The sequence below is a fragment of the Heptranchias perlo genome, chromosome 2 (assembly GCF_035084215.1).
Source record: "Heptranchias perlo isolate sHepPer1 chromosome 2, sHepPer1.hap1, whole genome shotgun sequence".
NCBI classification, from domain to species: domain Eukaryota; kingdom Metazoa; phylum Chordata; class Chondrichthyes; order Hexanchiformes; family Hexanchidae; genus Heptranchias; species Heptranchias perlo.
Window position 1 is genome coordinate 125,340,155 of NC_090326.1, and position 8,058 is coordinate 125,348,212.

Sequence of the window (8,058 nt, forward strand, 5' to 3'; positions counted from 1 at the left end):
CCCAAAGCCTTTCCACCATCCACAAAGCATAAGTCAGGAGTGTGATGGAATACTCTCCACTTGCCTGGATGAGTGCAGCTCCAACAACACTCGAAGCTCGACACCATCCAGGCCAAAACAGCCTGCTTGATTGGCAGCCCATCCACCACCTTAAACATTCCCTCCCCACTGGCGTACTGTGGCTGCAGTGTGTACTATCTACAGGATGCACTGCAGCAACTCGCCAAGGCTCCTTCGACAGCACCTCCTAAGCCCGCAACCTCTACCACCTAGAAGGACAAGGGCAGCAGGCACATGGGAACACCACCACCTGCACGTTCCCCTCCAAGTCACACACCATCCCGACTTGGAAATATATCGCCGTTCTTTCATTGTCGCTGGGTCAAAATCCTGGAACTCCCTACCTAACAGCACTGTGGGAGAACCTTCACCACACGAACTGCAGCGGTTCAAGAAGGTGGCTCACCACCACCTTCTCAAGGGCAATTAGGGATGGGCAATAAATGCTGGCCTTGCCAGTGACACCCACGTCCTTTGAACGCATAAAAAAAACACCCGATGTGATAATGACAATTCTATTCATGTGAACACAGGATGAGGTGTCTGCAGAGAACATGCTCCTGGGAAAAGGGGTAATCAGTTTGGTTGACAAGTCTGCTGGTGAACCTCTGCGTAGAAAAGTCTCTGACGCACTGCCACTCTACTTTCTGGGGTCAGAATTAAAGAAGGAAAAGCTCATGTTCGATGTTGAACTCTCTTGGTCTGGAGCTCAAGGCTAAAACTGTAGATCTTCAGGTCTTCTGTTTATAAATTGCCTGTAGAGAAAGGCATGCCAAAAACAAGTAAATCATCCCAGATAGGGGAAAGGATGTGTGGTTTATTATATTACTGAATTTTTCGAGGCGAGAAGTCAGATTGAGTTAAGTGGAATTTGATCAGGGCCAAACATCATGGTACACACCAGGGGATTCAATCACAAACGTAGCACTGAACATAATATAAGGAAATATTCTGGAAAATATTGATTGAGCTATCACTGCCTTTTCTTTCTCTGACATAATCTCTCAAAAATCAAGAAAAAGTCAAAAAGTGACATCACAAGTCAAGTGCCGGGGGTAAGTCAGTAAGTATTTAGTTCGTTGGTTAGTGTTTTTAGTCGTTATTGGGGATAAAAGGAGCAGGAGCGGAGGCCCGAGAACAGAAGGAGCGGGACCAGCGACCGAGAGCAGAGCAGGTAAAGCTGAGACCAACTCAAACACAGGCAGAAGTTTGAAAGAGTGACATCAGAGGACAGCAGGTTGGTGAGTAATAAATTACTTTGCTCTCTATGCTAGGGGAGTGCTTTAAACTAGGAACCTATAACTGAATAATACTTTATTAAATTAATAATTTAACTAGATAAATTAATTTAAAAAAAACACCTGAAAATAAACCAAGTGAATGAATTACGTAAAAACTTTATCTTGTTTTATTTATTTACTTAGAGATGGCAGAGCAGGTGATGTACCGTAATTGTAGCATGTGGGAGTTTGTGGAGAGCAGCGCAATCCCTGGCAACCACATCTGCAGTAAGTGTCTGCAACTCGAGGAACTTTGGCTCCGAGTTGTTGAGCTGGAGTCCGAGGTGCAGACATTCTGGGGCAAAAACACAAAAGAAAATGCGGCCCAACCATGGCTAACAAAAGAAATTAAGGATTGTATTAGATCCAAAGAGGAGTCATATAAAGTTGCCAGAAAAAGTAGCAAGCCTGAGGATTGGAAGCAGTTTAGAATTCAGCAAAAAAGGACCAAGAGATTGATTAAGAGGGGAAAAATCGAGTATGAGAGTAAACTTGCAAGGAACATAAAAGTGGAGTGTAAAAGCTTCTACAAGTATGTAAAAAGAAAAAGATTAGTGAAGACAAATGTAGGTCCCTTACAGTCAGAAACGGAGAATGTATAATGGGGAACCAGGGAAACGGCAGAGCAATTAAACAAATACTTTGGTTCTGTCTTCACGGAAGAGGACACAAATAACTTCCCAGAAATGCGAGGGACCCAAGGGACTAGTGAGAAGGAAGAATTAAAGGAAATTAGTATTAGTAAAAAAATAGTGCTGGAGAAATTAATGGGACTGAAAGCCGATAAATCCCCAGGATAATCTGCATCCCAGAGTAGTGAAAGAGGTAGCCATGGAAATAGTGAATGCATTGGTTGTCATCTTCCAAAATTCTATAGATTATGGAACAGTTCCTGCAGATTGGAGGGTGGCAAACTATTTAAAAAAGGAGGGAGAGAGAAATCAGGGAACTACAACTAACTGATGTTAGCCTAACATCAGTAGTAGAGAAAATGCACGAGTCTATTATAAAGGATGTGATAACAGGACACTTAGAAAATATCAAAAGGATTAGACAAAGTCAACATGGATTTATGAAATGGAAATCGTGTTTGACAAACCTACTAGAGTTTTTTGAAGATGTAACTGGTAGAATAGATAAGGGAGAACCAGTGGATGTGGTTTATTTGGATTTTCAGAAGGCCTTTGATAAAGTCCCACATAAGAGGTTGGTGTGCAAAAACATGGGATTGGTGGTAATATACTGGCATGGATTGAAAATTGGTTAACAGACAGGAAACAGAGAGTAGGAATAAATGGGTCTTTTTCGGGATGGCAAGCAGTGACTAATGGGGTACCGCAGGGATCAGTGCTTGGGCCCCAGCTATTCACAATATATATTAAAGTTTTGCATGAGGGAACCAAATGTAATATTTCCAAGTTTGCTGACGACACAAAACTAGATGAGTTGTGAGGAGGATGCAAAGAGGCTTCAAGGTGATTTAGGCAAGTTGAGTGAGTGGGCAAATACATGGCAGATGCAGTATAATGTGGATAAATGTGAAGTTATCCACTTCAGAAGGAAAAACAGAAAGACAGAGTATTATTTAAATGGTGATAGATTGGGGAATGTTGATGTACAAAGGGACCTGGGAGTCCTTGTACACCAGTCACTGAAAGCAAACATGCAGGTGCAGCAAGCAGTTAGGAAGGCAAATAGTATGTTGGCCTTCATTGCAAGAGGATTTGAGTATAGGAGCAAGGATGTCTTACTGCAGCTATACAGGGGCTTGGTGAGACCACACCTGGAGTAATGTGTGCAGTTTTGATCTGCTTACCTAAGAAGGGATATGCTTGCCATAGAGGGAGTGCAGTGAAGGTTCACCAGACTGATTCCTGGGATGGCAGGACTGTTGTATGAGGAGAAATTGGGTCAATTCGGCCTGTATTCACTCAAGTTTAGAAGAATGAGAGGGGATCTCATTGAAACATATTAAATTCTGATAGGGCTCAACAGACTGGATGCAGGGAGGATTGTTTCCCCTGGCTGCGAGGTCCAGAACGAGGGGTCACAGTCTCAGGATACGGGGTAGGACATTTAGGACTGAGATGAGGAGAAATTTCTTCACTGAGGATGGTGAACCTGTGGAATTCTCTACCACAGAAGGCTGTGGAGGCCAAGTCACTAGATATATTTATGACGGAGTTAGATAGATTTCTGGACACAAAAGGAATCAAGGGGTATGGGGAGAGAGCGGGAATATGGTATTGAGATAGTGGATCATCCATGATCATATTGAATGGCGGAGCAGGCTCGAAGGGCCGAATGGCCTACTCCTGCTCCTTTTTACTATATTTCTGTGTTTCTATTGCGATGCAGCAGGGTGGGGGAGAGTTAACTGGACACTTTGAGCTAGGAGGCAGTCACACCCCTTAGGTTAGGTAGTGGTTTAGGTTTGGTTGGTGGTCAGGGACAGGAGGATTTGATTGTGAGTCAGTCAGTGGTGGAGGAACCTCAGCCTTTGCCCTTGTCCAACAGGTATGAGGTACTTGCTACCTGTATGGATGAGATCAAAGACTGCAGGGAGGATGGGCAAACTGACCACAGCACCATGGTACATTCAAGTAGGGGGAACGAAAAAGTGTGTGGCAGTGTTAGGGGATAGTATAGTCGGGGGATAGATACTGTTCTCTGCAGCTGCGACCGGGAGTCCCAAAGGCTGGGTTGCCTGCCCGGTGTCAGGGTTAAGGACATCTCCAACCGCGAGGAGAAGAACTTGAAGCAGATGGGGGAGGATCCAGTTGTTGTGATCCACGTAGGAACCAACGACAGGTAGAACTAAGAATGGGGTTCCGCTGAGGGAGTTTGAGGAGCTAGGGTCCAAATTAAAAATCAGAACCTCAAAGGCAATAATCTCTGGATTACTACCTGAGCCACATGCAAATTGGCATAGGGACAAACAGATTAGATGGTTAAATGTGTGGCCGAAAGAGTGGTGTGGGAAGCAGGGCTTTCAATTCATGAGGCACTGCCATCAGTACTGGGGAAAGAGGGAGATGCACTTAAACCGGGCTGGGATCAGTGTCCTGGCAAATCAAATAACTAGGGCAGTAGATAAGGCTTTAAACTAATGAGGTGGGGAGGGTTCAGGTTAGGGTAAATTTGTAAGTCTAAAGAGAAAAGTCAAGGCTGTAGAGCAGAGTAGTGATTTGGGTAAAAACAAGCAGAGTGTGTCAGGAAGGGACAGAGTTTAACAAAGGTAAAAGGGCATTAGTGACTAAGGTCACATCAAGGAAAAATGGTAAAAAGTTAAAATTAAAGGTTCTGTATCTGAATGCACGAAACATTCGTAACAAGAAAGATGAATTAATAGCACAAATAGAGATAAATTGGTTATGATTTAGTAGCCGTTACTGAGACGTGGTTGCAGGGTGACCAAGGTTGGGAACTAAATATTCCAGGGTACTTGACTTTTAAAAAAAGATAGGCAAAATGGAAAAGGAGGGGGTGGGGGGGGGGGGGGGTTATCCTGATAAAGGCAGTGGAGAGAAAGGACCTTAGCTCAGAAAATCAGGATATAGAATCAGTATGGGTGGAGCTAAGAAATAACAAGCGGCAGAAAATGCTGGTGGGAGTACTTTACAGGCACCCTAACAGTAGTTACAGTGTTGGACAGAGTATAGATCAAGAAATTAGAGGAGCATGTAACAAGGGTAATGCAATAATCATGGACTTTAATCTTCATATAGACTGGGCAAACCAAATTGGCAAAAGTAGTTTGGAGTTCGAGTTCATGGAATGCAATCGAGACAGTTTTCTAGAACAATATGTTGAGGAACCAACTAAGGAACAGGCTATTTTAGATCTAGTGTTGTGTAATGAGACAGGGTTAATTAGTAATCTTATAGTTAAGGATCCTCTGGGGTAATGTGATCATAATATGATAAAATTTCTTACTGAGTTTGAGTGATGTAGTTAAGTATGAAGCTAGGATCTTAGATTTAAACAAAGTCAATTACATAGGTACGAGGGCGAGTTGGCTAAGGTAGATTGGGAAATTAGATTAAAAGATATGACAGTCGATAAGCAATGGCGAACATTGGGAATTATGAATTATTTCCTTAAATGAATGTACATATGCTTGAGGAATAAAAACTCCACAGGAAAAATGATCCAACTGTGACAAACTAGAGAAGTTAAGTATAGTATTAGATTAAGAGGCTGACAATGTTGCCAAAAAGAGTAGTAAGCCTGAGGATTGGGGGGGTTTTAGAAATCAGCAAAGGATGACCAAAAAATTGATAGAGGGAGAAAATTGAATATGAGAGTAAACTAGCAAGAAGTATAAGAACAGGTTGTAAGAACTTCCATAAGTATGTAAAAAGGAAGAAATTAGCAAAAGTACATGTGGGTCCCTTAGAGGCAGAGACAGAAGAAATTATAATGGGGAATAAGGAAATGGCAGAGATGTTAAACAAATATTTTGTATCTGTCTTCACAGTAGAAGACTCAAAAAAACATACTGGAAATAGTGGGGAACCAAGGATCTACATGAGAGTGAGGAACTTAAAGTAATTAAGATTATTAAAGAAAAAGTGCTGGAGAAATTAATGGGAAAAAAAGGTGACAAATCCCCTGGACCTGATGGCCTACATCCTAGGGTTTTTAAAGAGGTGGCTGCAGAGTTAGTGGATGCATTGGTTTTGATCTTCCAGAATTCCCTAGATTCTAGAACGGTCCCCTGGATTGGAAGGTAGCAAATGTAACCCCGCTATTCAAGAAAGGAGGGAGAGAAAAAACAGGGAACTAAGGCCAGTTAGCCTGACATCAGTAGGAGGAAAAATGCTGGAATCTATTATTAAGGATGTAGTAACAGGGCACTTAGAAAACCATGATATGATTAGGCAGAGTCAACACAGTTTTATGAAAGGGAAATCGTGTTTGACAAATCTATTAGAATTTTTTGAGAGTGTAACTAGCAAGGCAGAAAAGGGGGAACCAGAGGATTGGTTAACGGACAGAAAACAGAGTAGGAATAAACGGGTCATTTTCGGATGGCAGGTTGTAACGCATGGGGTGCCGCAAGGATCAGTGCTTGGGCCTCCGCTGTTTACAATATTTATTAATGACTTAGATGAGGGGACTGAGTGTAGTGTATCCAAGTTTGATGATGATACAAAGCTAGGTGGGAAAGTAAGATATGAAGAGGATGCAAAGAGACTGCAAGGGGATATCAAAATCCTGGAACTCCCTTCCTAACAGCACTGTGGGAGAACCTTCACCACATGGATCGCAGCGGTTCAAGAAGGCGGCTCACCACCACCTTCTCAAGGACAATTAGGGATAGGCAATAAATGCCGGCCTTGCCAGCGACGCCCACATCCCATGAACGAATAAAAAAAAAAGACAGGTTAGGTGAGTGGGCGAGAAGGTGGCAGATGTGGGGAAATGTGAAATTATCCACTTTGGTAGGAAGAATAGAAAAGCAGAATTTTTTTAAAAAGGTGAGACACTAAGAGACGTTGGTAGTCAGAGGGATTTTTTTCTTATTCGTTCATGGGATGTGGGCGTCGCTGGTAAGGTCATCCCTAATTGCCCGTCCTTGAGAAGGTGGTGGTGAGCCGCCGCCTTGAACCACTGCAGTCCGTGTGGTGAAGGTTCTCCCACAGTGCTGTTAGGTAGGGAGTTCCAGAATTTTGACCCAGTGATGATGAAGGAACGGCGATAAATTTCCAAGTCAGGATGGGGTGTGACTTGGAGGGGAACATGCAGGTGGTGTTGTTCCCATGTGCTTGCTGCCCTTGTCCTTCTAGGTGGTAGAGGTCGCGGGTTTGGGAGGTGCTGTCGAAGAAGTCTTGGCGAGTTGCTGCACTGCATCCTGTGGATGGTACACACTGCAGCCACTGTGCGCCGGTAGTGAAGGGAGTGAATGTTTAGGGTGGTGGATGGGGTGCCAATCAAGCGGGCTGTTTTGTCCTGGATGGTGTCAAGCTTCTTGAATGTTGTTGGAGCTGCACTCATCCAGGCAAGTGGAGAGTATTCCATCACACTCCTGACTTGTGCCTTGTAGATGGTGGAAAGGCTTTGGGGAGTCAGGAGATGAGTCACTCACCGCAGAATACCCAGCCTCTGATCTGCTCTTGTAGCCACAGTATTTACGTGGCTGGTCCAGTTAAGTTTCTGGTCAATGGTGACCCCCAGGATGTTGATGGTGGGGGATTCGGCGATAGTAATGCCTTTGAATGTCAAGGGGAGATGGTTAGACTCTCTCTTGTTGGAGGTGGTCATTGCCTGGCACTTGTCTGGCACGAATGTTACTTGCCACTTATCAGCCCAAGCCTGAATGTTGTCCAGGCCTTGCTGCTTGCGAGCACGGACTGCTTCATTATCTGACAGGTTGCGAATGGAACTGAACACTGTGCAATCATCAGTGAACATCCCCATTTCTGACTTTATGTTGGAGGGAAGGTCATTGAGGAAGCAGATGAAGTTGGTTGGGCCTAGAACATTGCCCTGAGGAACCCCTGCAACGATGTCCTGCAGCTGTGATGATTGGCCTCCAACAACCACTACCATCTTCCTTTGTGCTAGGTATGACTCCAGCCACTGGAGAGTTTTCCCCCTGATTCCCATTAATTTCAATTTTATTAGGGCTCCTTGGTGCCAAACTCGGTCACATGCTGCCTTGATGTCAAGGGCAGTCACTCTCACCTCACCTCTGGAATTCAGCCCCTTTGTC